This window comes from Hippoglossus stenolepis, chromosome 10 (genome assembly GCF_022539355.2).
Source record: "Hippoglossus stenolepis isolate QCI-W04-F060 chromosome 10, HSTE1.2, whole genome shotgun sequence".
NCBI classification, from domain to species: domain Eukaryota; kingdom Metazoa; phylum Chordata; class Actinopteri; order Pleuronectiformes; family Pleuronectidae; genus Hippoglossus; species Hippoglossus stenolepis.
In genome coordinates, this window is record NC_061492.1 from 26,615,829 (window position 1) to 26,627,385 (window position 11,557).

The 11,557-nt window shown below is 46.7% G+C and overlaps 22 non-coding genes and 1 pseudogene across 22 annotated transcripts; all 23 read right to left on the minus strand.

The window, feature by feature from the left end:
- Positions 1-435: 435 nt before the first annotated feature.
- On the minus strand, positions 436-619 carry LOC124852920. Its single transcript, XR_007033337.1, has one exon. It is a non-coding gene; the product is annotated as a U2 spliceosomal RNA (small nuclear RNA).
- Positions 620-793: 174 nt separating this feature from the next.
- Positions 794-905, minus strand: LOC124853406. Its single transcript, XR_007033749.1, has one exon. It is a non-coding gene; the product is annotated as a U5 spliceosomal RNA (small nuclear RNA).
- A 494-nt stretch (positions 906-1,399) lies between these two features.
- On the minus strand, positions 1,400-1,591 carry LOC124852890. The gene has a single exon (XR_007033307.1). It is a non-coding gene; the product is annotated as a U2 spliceosomal RNA (small nuclear RNA).
- Positions 1,592-1,768: 177 nt separating this feature from the next.
- Positions 1,769-1,880, minus strand: LOC124853522. Its single transcript, XR_007033864.1, has one exon. It is a non-coding gene; the product is annotated as a U5 spliceosomal RNA (small nuclear RNA).
- A 494-nt stretch (positions 1,881-2,374) lies between these two features.
- On the minus strand, positions 2,375-2,561 carry LOC124854414. Its single transcript, XR_007034658.1, has one exon. It is a non-coding gene; the product is annotated as a U2 spliceosomal RNA (small nuclear RNA).
- A 178-nt stretch (positions 2,562-2,739) lies between these two features.
- Positions 2,740-2,852, minus strand: LOC124853985. Its single transcript, XR_007034285.1, has one exon. It is a non-coding gene; the product is annotated as a U5 spliceosomal RNA (small nuclear RNA).
- Positions 2,853-3,347: 495 nt separating this feature from the next.
- On the minus strand, positions 3,348-3,539 carry LOC124852677. The gene has a single exon (XR_007033100.1). It is a non-coding gene; the product is annotated as a U2 spliceosomal RNA (small nuclear RNA).
- Positions 3,540-3,707: 168 nt separating this feature from the next.
- Positions 3,708-3,816, minus strand: LOC124853807. The gene has a single exon (XR_007034146.1). It is a non-coding gene; the product is annotated as a U5 spliceosomal RNA (small nuclear RNA).
- A 498-nt stretch (positions 3,817-4,314) lies between these two features.
- LOC124852901 lies at positions 4,315-4,506 on the minus strand. The gene has a single exon (XR_007033318.1). It is a non-coding gene; the product is annotated as a U2 spliceosomal RNA (small nuclear RNA).
- A 179-nt stretch (positions 4,507-4,685) lies between these two features.
- Positions 4,686-4,797, minus strand: LOC124853455. Its single transcript, XR_007033798.1, has one exon. It is a non-coding gene; the product is annotated as a U5 spliceosomal RNA (small nuclear RNA).
- Positions 4,798-5,294: 497 nt separating this feature from the next.
- On the minus strand, positions 5,295-5,487 carry LOC124854083. Its single transcript, XR_007034330.1, has one exon. It is a non-coding gene; the product is annotated as a U2 spliceosomal RNA (small nuclear RNA).
- A 174-nt stretch (positions 5,488-5,661) lies between these two features.
- LOC124853737 lies at positions 5,662-5,773 on the minus strand. The gene has a single exon (XR_007034076.1). It is a non-coding gene; the product is annotated as a U5 spliceosomal RNA (small nuclear RNA).
- A 494-nt stretch (positions 5,774-6,267) lies between these two features.
- LOC124852876 lies at positions 6,268-6,455 on the minus strand. The gene has a single exon (XR_007033294.1). It is a non-coding gene; the product is annotated as a U2 spliceosomal RNA (small nuclear RNA).
- Positions 6,456-6,633: 178 nt separating this feature from the next.
- Positions 6,634-6,742, minus strand: LOC124853808. The gene has a single exon (XR_007034147.1). It is a non-coding gene; the product is annotated as a U5 spliceosomal RNA (small nuclear RNA).
- Positions 6,743-7,237: 495 nt separating this feature from the next.
- On the minus strand, positions 7,238-7,430 carry LOC124854428. The gene has a single exon (XR_007034672.1). It is a non-coding gene; the product is annotated as a U2 spliceosomal RNA (small nuclear RNA).
- A 176-nt stretch (positions 7,431-7,606) lies between these two features.
- Positions 7,607-7,714, minus strand: LOC124854014 (annotated as a pseudogene).
- A 493-nt stretch (positions 7,715-8,207) lies between these two features.
- Positions 8,208-8,394, minus strand: LOC124852871. The gene has a single exon (XR_007033290.1). It is a non-coding gene; the product is annotated as a U2 spliceosomal RNA (small nuclear RNA).
- Positions 8,395-8,574: 180 nt separating this feature from the next.
- On the minus strand, positions 8,575-8,685 carry LOC124853514. Its single transcript, XR_007033856.1, has one exon. It is a non-coding gene; the product is annotated as a U5 spliceosomal RNA (small nuclear RNA).
- Positions 8,686-9,181: 496 nt separating this feature from the next.
- Positions 9,182-9,370, minus strand: LOC124852679. The gene has a single exon (XR_007033102.1). It is a non-coding gene; the product is annotated as a U2 spliceosomal RNA (small nuclear RNA).
- A 174-nt stretch (positions 9,371-9,544) lies between these two features.
- Positions 9,545-9,656, minus strand: LOC124853844. The gene has a single exon (XR_007034177.1). It is a non-coding gene; the product is annotated as a U5 spliceosomal RNA (small nuclear RNA).
- A 497-nt stretch (positions 9,657-10,153) lies between these two features.
- On the minus strand, positions 10,154-10,339 carry LOC124852909. The gene has a single exon (XR_007033326.1). It is a non-coding gene; the product is annotated as a U2 spliceosomal RNA (small nuclear RNA).
- Positions 10,340-10,517: 178 nt separating this feature from the next.
- Positions 10,518-10,627, minus strand: LOC124853978. Its single transcript, XR_007034280.1, has one exon. It is a non-coding gene; the product is annotated as a U5 spliceosomal RNA (small nuclear RNA).
- Positions 10,628-11,124: 497 nt separating this feature from the next.
- Positions 11,125-11,308, minus strand: LOC124852953. Its single transcript, XR_007033369.1, has one exon. It is a non-coding gene; the product is annotated as a U2 spliceosomal RNA (small nuclear RNA).
- Between the last annotated feature and the right edge of the window lie 249 nt (positions 11,309-11,557).

An 11,557-nucleotide genomic window follows, 5' to 3' on the forward strand; every position in this document is an offset into this window, starting at 1 on the left:
GGTAGGCCTCTCTTTGCTTTCCATGTCAGATCCCAGTATGCAACATTCCCAGCCGCCCCATCTGCCAACCAAAATTATACACGTCTTTATTACCTCCTGCCCTGACTACTGTGATTGGCTTTTAAGCCTGCCTAAGCAATACATCCCTGAACCACTTACATTCGCTCCAAAATGCTGACTCTGGTTTCTCACCAAGTCTCCCAGAAGGTCTTGAGTGAAAGCAAGTTTCCATTCTTGACAAACGCTTCTAACTCAATTTGGAATCCAGTTCAAGCTCATTGTGACCCGTGCATGGTCACGTCACTAAACAGTGAGCCATCAGGCGGTTTCACACACTTGTGTGTGCCAGGCCGTTACCTCGTTTCATTGAGCCAGTGTAGAATTCACTTTTGATACGCGACAATTGTTTGAGTGTTTGGTTTTCTACAAGGTAGAACAGAGTGCACCGTTCCCAGCGGCACTGCAATGCTAGGTCGATGCGTGGAGAGAAGGAGCAAGCTCCAAATTTCTGCCCCTCATGCCAAAAATCTGCTTAATATGTAGTCCTCATAGAGGACATATCAGATATTAAACTGATAAGAACAGATACTACATGATCTTAGCCAAAGGCCGGCGATAAGCCCCAAGTGTTGGATGTCACGCATAAGCTCTTGGCACAAATCTCACTTGTTGTGGTACCCGTTCGTAGGTGTGCATAACAATGGCTGCTGCTTATCACCTCCGTCAGCTCTCCTTTGTGGCGCTTGATTTCTGACCTAGACAGCTCTTTGACTTTTCACAATTTCATAAGGCTCAGCCATACAGCAAAGCCTGCCAAAAATATATTCAACTCATGTTTGTTCCTCTCCACGGAAGTCTTTAGTAAAGGCGAAAGACTTGTGCGTTATGAAGAGAAACCAGAGTCAGCATGGCCCTCTGTTGGAGCAGCAGAGGAGCCTCTCGGTCCTGATCACCACCTTCACGGTGGCCTCTCTTTGCTTTCCATGTCAGATCCCAGTATGCAACATTCCCAACCCGCCCCCATCTGCCAACCAAATTATACACGTCTTTATTACCTCCTGCCCTGACTACTGTGATTGGCTTTTAAGCCTGCCTAAGCAATACATCCTGAACCACTTACATTCGCTCCAAAATGCTGACTCTGGTTTCTCACCAAGTCTCCCAGAAGGTCTTGAGTGAAAGCAAGTTTCCATTCTTGACAAACGCTTCTAACTCAATTTGGAATCAGTTCAAGCTCATTGTGACCCCGTGCATGGTCACGTCACTAAGCAGTGAGCCATCAGAGCGGTTTCACACACTTGTGTGTGCCAGGCCGTTACCTCAGTTTCATTGAGCCAGTGTAGAATTCACTTTTGATACGCGACAATTGTTTGAGTGTTTGGTTTTCTACAAGGTAAGAACAGAGTGCACCGTTCCCAGCGGCACTGCAATGCTAGGTCGATGCGTGGAGAGAAAGGAGCAAGCTCCAAATTTCTGCCCCTCATGCCAAAAATCTGCTTAATATGTAGTCCTCATATAGAGGACATATCAGATATTAAACTGATAAGAACAGATACTACACTTGATCTTAGCCAAAAGGCCGAGAAGCGATAAGCCCCAAGTGTTGGATGTCACATCAAGCTCTTGGCACAAATCTCACTTGTTGTGGTACCCGTTCGTAGGTGTGCATAACAATGGCTGCTGCTTATCACCTCCGCCCAAGCTCTCCTTTGTGGCGCTTGATTTCTGACCTAGACAGCTCTTTGACTTTTCACAATTTCATAAGGCTCAGCCATACAGCAAAGCCTGCCAAAAATATATTCAACTCATGTTTGTTCCTCTCCCCGGAAGTCTTTAGTAAAGGCGAAAGACTTGTGCGTTATGAAGAGAAACCAGAGTCAGCATGGCCCTCTGTTGGAGAGCAGCAGAGGAGCCTCTCGGTCACAGTCACCACCTTCACGGTAGGCCTCTCTTTGCTTTCATGTGTCAGATCCAGTATGCAACATTCCCAACCCGCCCCATCTGCCAACCAAAATTATACCGTCTTTATTACCTCCTGCCTGACTACTGTGATTGGCTTTTAAGCCTGCCTAAGCAATACATCCTGAACCACTCATTCGCTCCAAAATGCTGACTCTGGTTTCTCACCAAGTCTCCCAGAAGGTCTTGAGTGAAAGCAAGTTTCCATTCTTGACAAGCGCTTCTAACTCAATTTGGAATCAGTTCAAGCTCATTGTGACCCGTGCATGGTCACGTCACTAAGCAGTGAGCCATCAGAGCGGTTTCACACACTTGTGTGTGCCAGGCCGATTACCTCCAGTTTCATTGAGCCAGTGTAGAATTCACTTTTGATACGCGACAATTGTTTGAGTGTTTGGTTTTCTACAAGGTAAGAACAGAGTGCACCGTTCCCAGCGGCACTGCAATGCTAGGTCGATGCGTGGAGAGAAAGGAGCAAGCTCAAATTTCTGCCCCTCATGCCAAAATCTGCAATATGTAGTCCTCATATAGAGGACATATCAGATATTAAACTGATAAGAACAGATACTACACTTGATCTTAGCCAAAGGCCGAGAAGCGATAAGCCCCAAGTGTTGGATGTCACGCCAAGCTCTTGGCACAAATCTCACTTGTTGTGGTACCCCGTTCGTAGGTGTGCATAACAATGGCTGCTGCTTATCACCTCCGCCCAAGCTCTCCTTTGTGGCGCTTGATTTCTGACCTAGACAGCTCTTTGACTTTTCACAATTTCATAAGGCTCAGCCATACAGCCAAAAGCCTGCCAAAATATATTCAACTCATGTTTGTTCCTCTCCACGAGTCTTTAGTAAAGGCGAAAGACTTGTGCGTTATGAAGAAAGAAACCAGAGTCAGCATGGCCCTCTGTTGGAGAGCAGCAGAGGAGCCTCTCGGTCTGAGTCACCACCTTCACGGTAGGCCTCTCTTTGCTTTCATGTCAGATCCCAGTATGCAACATTCCCAACCCGCCCCATCTGCCAACCAAAATTATACACGTCTTTATTACCTCCTGCCCGGCTACTGTGATTGGCTTTTAAGCCTGCCTAAGCAATACATCCTGAACCACTTACATTCGCTCCAAAATGCTGACTCTGGTTTCTCACCAAGTCTCCCAGAAGGTCTTGAGTGAAGCAAGTTTCCATTCTTGACAAACGCTTCTAACTCAATTTGGAATCCAGTTCAAGCTCATTGTGACCCGTGCATGGTCACGTCACTAAGCAGTGAGCCATCAGAGCGGTTTACACACACTTGTGTGTGCCAGGCCGTTACCTCAGTTTCATTGAGCCAGTGTAGAATTCACTTTTGATCCGCGACAATTGTTTGAGTGTTTGGTTTTCTACAAGGTAAGAACAGAGTGCACCGTTCCCAGCGGCACTGCAATGCTAGGTCGATGCGTGGAGAGAAAGGAGCAAGCTCAAATTTCTGCCCCTCATGCCAAAAATCTGCTTAATATGTAGTCCTCATATAGAGGACATATCAGATATTAAACTGATAAGAACAGATACTACACTTGATCTTAGCCAAAAAGGCCGAGCGGCGGCCCCAAGTGTTGGATGTCCCCAAGCTCTTGGCACAAATCTCACTTGTTGTGGTACCCGTTCGTAGTGTGTGCATAACAATGGCTGCTGCTTATCACCTCCAAGCTCTCCTTTGTGGCGCTTGATTTCTGACCTAGACAGCTCTTTGACTTTTCACAATTTCATAAGGCTCAGCCATACAGCAAAGCCTGCCAAAATATATTCAACTCATGTTTGTTCCTCTCCACGGAAGTCTTTAGTAAAGGCGAAAGACTTGTGCGTTATGAAGAAACCAGAGTCAGCATGGCCCTCTGTTGGAGAGCAGCAGAGGAGCCTCTCGGTCATGTCACCACCTTCACGGTAGGCCTCTCTTTGCTTTCCATGTCAGATCCCAGTATGCAACATTCCCAACCCGCCCCATCTGCCAACCAAAATTATACACGTCTTTATTACCTCCTGCCCTGACTACTGTGATTGGCTTTTAAGCCTGCCTAAGCAATACATCCCTGAACCACTTACATTCGCTCCAAAATGCTGACTCTGGTTTCTCACCAAGTCTCCCAGAAGGTCTTGAGTGAAAGCAAGTTTCCATTCTTGACAAACGCTTCTAACTCAATTTGGAATCCAGTTCAAGCTCATTGTGACCCCGTGCATGGTCACGTCACTAAGCAGTGAGCCATCAGAGCGGTTTCACACACTTGTGTGTGCCAGGCCGTTACCTCAGTTTCATTGAGCCAGTGTAGAATTCACTTTTGATACGCGACAATTGTTTGAGTGTTTGGTTTTCTACAAGGTAAGAACAGAGTGCACCGTTCCCAGCGGCACTGCAATGCTAGGTCGATGCGTGGAGAGAAAGGAGCAAGCTCCAAATTTCTGCCCCTCATGCCAAAAATCTGCTTAATATGTAGTCCTCATATAGAGGACATATCAGATATTAAACTGATAAGAACAGATACTACACTTGATCTTAGCCAAAAGGCCGAGAAGCGATAAGCCCCAAGTGTTGGATGTCCACGCCAAGCTCTTGGCACAAATCTCACTTGTTGTGGTACCCCGTTCGTAGGTGTGCATAACAATGGCTGCTGCTTATCACCTCCGCCCAAGCTCTCCTTTGTGGCGCTTGATTTCTGACCTAGACAGCTCTTTGACTTTTCACAATTTCATAAGGCTCAGCCATACAGCAAAGCCTGCCAAAAATATATTCAACTCATGTTTGTTCCTCTCCACGGAAGTCTTTAGTAAAAGGCGAAAGACTTGTGCGTTATGAAGAAAACCAGAGTCAGCATGGCCCTCTGTTGGAGAGCAGCAGAGGAGCCTCTCGGTCACAGTCACCACCTTCACGGTAGGCCTCTCTTTGCTTTCCATGTCAGATCCCAGTATGCAACATTCCCAACCCGCCCCCATCTGCCAACCAAAATTATACACGTCTTTATTACCTCCTGCCCTGACTACTGTGATTGGCTTTTAAGCCTGCCTAAGCAATACATCCTGAACCACTTACATTCGCTCAAAATGCTGACTCTGGTTTCTCACCAAGTCTCCCAGAAGGTCTTGAGTGAAAGCAAGTTTCCATTCTTGACAAACGCTTCTAACTCAATTTGGAATCCAGTTCAAGCTCATTGTGACCCCGTGCATGGTCACGTCACTAAGCAGTGAGCCATCAGAGCGGTTTCACACACTTGTGTGTGCCAGGCCGTTACCTCAGTTTCATTGAGCCAGTGTAAAATTCACTTTTGATACGCGACAATTGTTTGAGTGTTTGGTTTTCTACAAGGTAGAACAGAGTGCACCGTTCCCAGCGGCACTGCAATGCTAGGTCGATGCGTGGAGAGAAAGGAGCAAGCTCCAAATTTCTGCCCCTCATGCCAAAAATCTGCTTAATATGTAGTCCTCATATAGAGGACATATCAGATATTAAACTGATAAGAACAGATACTACACTTGATCTTAGCCAAAAGGCCGAGAGCGATAAGCCCCAAGTGTTGGATGTCCACGCCAAGCTCTTGGCACAAATCTCACTTGTTGTGGTACCCGTTCGTAGGTGTGCATAACAATGGCTGCTGCTTATCACCTCCGCCCAAGCTCTCCTTTGTGGCGCTTGATTTCCTGACCTAGACAGCTCTTTGACTTTTCACAATTTCATAAGGCTCAGCCATACAGCAAAGCCTGCAAAAATATATTCAACTCATGTTTGTTCCTCTCCGGAAGTCTTTAGTAAAAGGCGAAAGACTTGTGCGTTATGAAGAAAACCAGAGTCAGCATGGCCCTCTGTTGGAGAGCAGCAGAGGGGCCTCTCGGTCATGTCACCACCTTCACGGTAGGCCTCTCTTTGCTTTCCGTGTCAGATCCCAGTATGCAACATTCCCAACCCCCCCCATCTGCCAGCCAAAATTATACACGTCTTTATACCTCCTGCCTGACTACTGTGATTGGCTTTTAAGCCTGCCTAAGCAATACATCCCTGAACCACTTACATTCGCTCCAAAATGCTGACTCTGGTTTCTCACCAAGTCTCCCAGAAGGTCTTGAGTGAAAGCAAGTTTCCATTCTTGACAAACGCTTCTAACTCAATTTGGAATCCAGTTCAAGCTCATTGTGACCCGTGCATGGTCACGTCACTAAGCAGTGAGCCATCAGAGCGGTTTCACACACTTGTGTGTGCCAGGCCGTTACCTCAGTTTCATTGAGCCAGTGTAGAATTCACTTTTGATGCGGACAATTGTTTGAGTGTTTGGTTTTCTACAAGGTAAGAACAGAGTGCACCGTTCCCAGCGGCACTGCAATGCTAGGTCGATGCGTGGAGAGAAAGGAGCAAGCTCCAATTTCTGCCCCTCATGCAAAAATCTGCTTAATATGTAGTCCTCATATAGAGGACATATCAGATATTAAACTGATAAGAACAGATACTACACTTGATCTTAAAAGGCCGAGGCGAGCGATAGGCCACAAGTGTTGGATGTCCCACGAAGCTCTTGGCACAAATCTCACTTGTTGTGGTACCCGTTCGTAGGTGTGCATAACAATGGCTGCTGCTTATCACCTCCGCCCAAGCTCTCCTTTGTGGCGCTTGATTTCCTGACCTAGACAGCTCTTTGACTTTTCACAATTTCATAAGGCTCAGCCATACAGCAAAGCCTGCCAAAATATATTCAACTCATGTTTGTTCCTCTCCACGGAAGTCTTTAGTAAAGGCGAAAGACTTGTGCGTTATGAAGAAACCAGAGTCAGCATGGCCCTCTGTTGGAGAGCCAGAGGGCCTCTCGGTCTGATCACCACCTTCACGGTAGGCCTCTCTTTGCTTTCCATGTCAGATCCCAGTATGCAACATTCCCAACCCGCCCCCATCTGCCAACCAAAATTATACACGTCTTTATTACCTCCTGCCTGACTACTGTGATTGGCTTTTAAGCCTGCCTAAGCAATACATCCCTGAACCACTTACATTCGCTCCAAAATGCTGACTCTGGTTTCTCACCAAGTCTCCCAGAAGGTCTTGAGTGAAAGCAAGTTTCCATTCTTGACAAACGCTTCTAACTCAATTTGGAATCCAGTTCAAGCTCATTGTGACCCGTGCATGGTCACGTCCACTAAGCAGTGAGCCATCAGAGCGGTTTCACACACTTGTGTGTGCCAGGCCGATACCTCAGTTTCATTGAGCCAGTGTAGAATTCACTTTTGATACGCGACAATTGTTTGAGTGTTTGGTTTTCTACAAGGTAAGAACAGAGTGCACCGTTCCCAGCGGCACTGCAATGCTAGGTCGATGCGTGGAGAGAAAGGAGCAAGCTCAAATTTCTGCCCCTCATGCCAAAAATCTCTGCTTAATATGTAGTCCTCATATAGAGGACATATCAGATATTAAACTGATAAGAACAGATACTACACTTGATCTTAGCCAAAAGGCCGAGGCGATAAGCCCCAAGTGTTGGATGTCCACGCCAAGCTCTTGGCACAAATCTCACTTGTTGTGGTACCCGTTCGTAGGTGTGCATAACAATGGCTGCTGCTTATCACCTCCGCCCAAGCTCTCCTTTGTGGCGCTTGATTTCCTGACCTAGACAGCTCTTTGACTTTTACAATTTCATAAGGCTCAGCCATACAGCAAAACCTGCCAAAAATATATTCAACTCATGTTTGTTCCTCTCCACGAAGTCTTTAGTAAAGGGAAAGACTTGTGCGTTATGAAGAAACCAGAGTCAGCATGGCCCTCTGTTGGAGAGCAGCAGAGGAGCCTCTCGGTCTGATCACCACCTTCACGGTAGGCCTCTCTTTGCTTTCCGCATGTCAGATCCCAGTATGCAACATTCCCAACCCGCCCCCATCTGCCAGCAAAATTATACACGTCTTTATTACCTCCTGCCCTGACTACTGTGATTGGCTTTTAAGCCTGCCTAAGCAATACATCCTGAACCACTCATTCGCTCCAAAATGCTGACTCTGGTTTCTCACCAAGTCTCCCAGAAGGTCTTGAGTGAAAGCAAGTTTCCATTCTTGACAACGCTTCTAACTCAATTTGGAATCCAGTTCAAGCTCATTGTGACCCGTGCATGGTCACGTCACTAAGCAGTGAGCCATCAGAGCGGTTTCACACACTTGTGTGCCAGGCCGTTACCTCAGTTTCATTGAGCCAGTGTAGAATTCACTTTTGATACGCGACAATTGTTTGAGTGTTTGGTTTTCTACAAGGTAAGAACAGAGTGCACCGTTCCCAGCGGCACTGCAATGCTAGGTCGATGCGTGGAGAGAAAGGAGCAAGCTCCAAATTTCTGCCCCTCATGCCAAAATCTGCAATATGTAGTCCTCATATAGAGGACATATCAGATATTAAACTGATAAGAACAGATACTACACTGATCTTAGCCAAAGGCCGAGGCGATAAGCCCCAAGTGTTGGATGTCACGCCACGCCAAGCTCTTGGCACAAATCTCACTTGTTGTGGTACCCGTTCGTAGGTGTGCATAACAATGGCTGCTGCTTATCACCTCCGCCCAAGCTCTCCTTTGTGGCGCTTGATTTCTGACCTAGACAGCTCTTTGACTTTTCACAATTTCATAAGGCTCAGCCATACAGCAAAGCCTGCCAAAATATATTCAACTCATGTTTGTTCCTCTCCACGGAAGTCTTTAGTAAAGGCGAAAGACTTGTGCGTTATGAAGAGAAACCAGAGTCAGCATGGCCCTCTGTTGGAGAGCAGCAGAGGAGCCTCTCGGTCACATCACCACCTTCACGGTAGGCCTCTCTTTGCTTTCCATGTCAGATCCCAGTATGCAACATTCCCAACCCGCCCCCATCTGCCAGCCAAAATTATACACGTCTTTATTACCTCCTGCCCTGACTACTGTGATTGGCTTTTAAGCCTGCCTAAGCAATACATCCCTGAACCACTTACATTCGCTCCAAAATGCTGACTCTGGTTTCTCACCAAGTCTCCCAGAAGGTCTTGAGTGAAAGCAAGTTTCCATTCTTGACAAACGCTTCTAACTCAATTTGGAATCCAGTTCAAGCTCATTGTGACCCGTGCATGGTCAGTCACAAACAGTGAGCCATCAGAGCGGTTTCACACACTTGTGTGTGCCAGGCCGTTACCTCAGTTTCATTGAGCCAGTGTAGAATTCACTTTTGATACGCGACAATTGTTTGAGTGTTTGGTTTTCTACAAGGTAAGAACAGAGTGCACCGTTCCCAGCGGCACTGCAATGCTAGGTCGATGCGTGGAGAGAAAGGGCAAGCTCAAATTTCTGCCCCTCATGCCAAAAATCTGCTTAATATGTAGTCCTCATATAGAGGACATATCAGATATTAAACTGATAAGAACAGATACTACACTTGATCTTAGCCAAAGGCCGAGGCGATAAGCCCCAAGTGTTGGATGTCACGCAAGCTCTTGGCACAAATCTCACTTGTTGTGGTACCCGTTCGTAGGTGTGCATAACAATGGCTGCTGCTTATCACCTCCGCCCAAGCTCTCCTTTGTGGCGCTTGATTTCTGACCTAGACAGCTCTTTGACTTTTCACAATTTCATAAGGCTCAGCCATACAGCAAAGCCTGCCAAAAATATATTCAACTCATGTTTGTTCCTCTCCACGAAGTCTTTAGTAAAAAGGCGAAAGACTTGGCGTTATGAAGAGAAACCAGAGTCAGCATGGCCCTCTGTTGGAGGCAGCAGAGGAGCCTCTCGGTCCTGATCACCACCTTCACGGTAGGCCTCTCTTTGCTTTCCGATGTCAGATCCCAGTATGCAACATTCCCAACCCGCCCCCATCTGCCAACCAAAATTATACGTCTTTATTACCTCCTGCCTGACTACTGTGATTGGCTTTTAAGCCTGCCTAAGCAATACATCCCTGAACCACTTACATTCGCTCCAAAATGCTGCTGACTCTGGTTTCTCACCAAGTCTCCCAGAAGGTCTTGAGTGAAAGCAAGTTTCCATTCTTGACAAACGCTTCTAACTCAATTTGGAATCCAGTTCAAGCTCATTGTGACCCCGTGCATGGTCACGTCACTAAGCAGTGAGCCATCAGAGCGTTTCACACACTTGTGTGTGCCAGGCTACCTCAGTTTCATTGAGCCAGTGTAGAATTCACTTTTGATACTGCGACAATTGTTTGAGTGTTTGGTTTTCTACAAGGTAAGAACAGAGTGCACCGTTCCCAGCGGCACTGCAATGCTAGGTCGATGCGTGGAGAGAAAGGGCAAGCTCCAAATTTCTGCCCTCATGCCAAAAATCTGCTTAATATGTAGTCCTCATTATAGAGGACATATCAGATATAAACTGATAAGAACAGATACTACACTTGATCTTAGCCAAAGGCCGAGCGATAAGCCCCAAGTGTTGGATGTCACGCCAAGCTCTTGGCACAAATCTCACTTGTTGTGGTACCCGTTCGTAGGTGTGCATAACAATGGCTGCTGCTTATCACCTCCGCCCAAGCTCTCCTTTGTGGCGCTTGATTTCCTGACCTAGACAGCTCTTTGACTTTTCACAATTTCATAAGGCTCAGCCATACAGCAAAGCCTGCCAAAAATATTTCAACTCATGTTTGTTCCTCTCCACGAGTCTTTAGTAAAGGCGAAAGACTTGTGCGTTATGAAGAAGACACCAGAGTCAGCATGGCCCTCTGTTGGAGAGCAGCAGAGGAGCCTCTCGGTCTGATCACCACCTTCACGGTAGGCCTCTCTTTGCTTTCCATGTCAGATCCCAGTATGCAACATTCCCAACCCGCCCCCATCTGCCAACCAAAATTATACACGTCTTTGTTACCTCCTGCCCTGACTACTGTGATTGGCTTTTAAGCCTGCCTAAGCAATACATCCCTGAACCACTTACATTCGCTCCAAAATGCTGACTCTGGTTTCTCACCAAGTCTCCCAGAAGGTCTTGAGTGAAAGCAAGTTTCCATTCTTGACAAACGCTTCTAACTCAATTTGGAATCCAGTTCAAGCTCATTGTGACCCCGTGCATGGTCACGTCACTAAGCAGTGAGCCATCAGGCGGTTTCACACACTTGTGTGTGCCAGGCCGTTACCTCAGTTTCATTGAGCCAGTGTAGAATTCACTTTTGATACGCGACAATTGTTTGAGTGTTTGGTTTCTACAAGGTAAGAACAGAGTGCACCGTTCCCAGCGGCACTGCAATGCTAGGTCGATGCGTGGAGAGAAAGGAGCAAGCTCAAATTTCTGCCCTCATGCAAAAATCTGCTAATATGTAGTCCATATAGAGGACATATCAGATATTAAACTGATAAGAACAGATACTACACTTGATCTTAGCCAAAGGCCGAAAGCGATAAGCCCCAAGTGTTGGATGTCCACGCCAAGCTCTTGGCACAAATCTCACTTGTTGTGGTACCCCGTTCGTAGGTGTGCATAACAATGGCTGCTGCTTATCACCTCCGCCCAAGCTCTCCTTTGTGGCGCTTGATTTCCTACCTAGACAGCTCTTTGACTTTTCACAATTTCATAAGGCTCAGCCATACAGCAAAGCCTGCCAAAAATATATTCAACTCATGTTTGTTCCTCTCCACGGAAGTCTTTAGT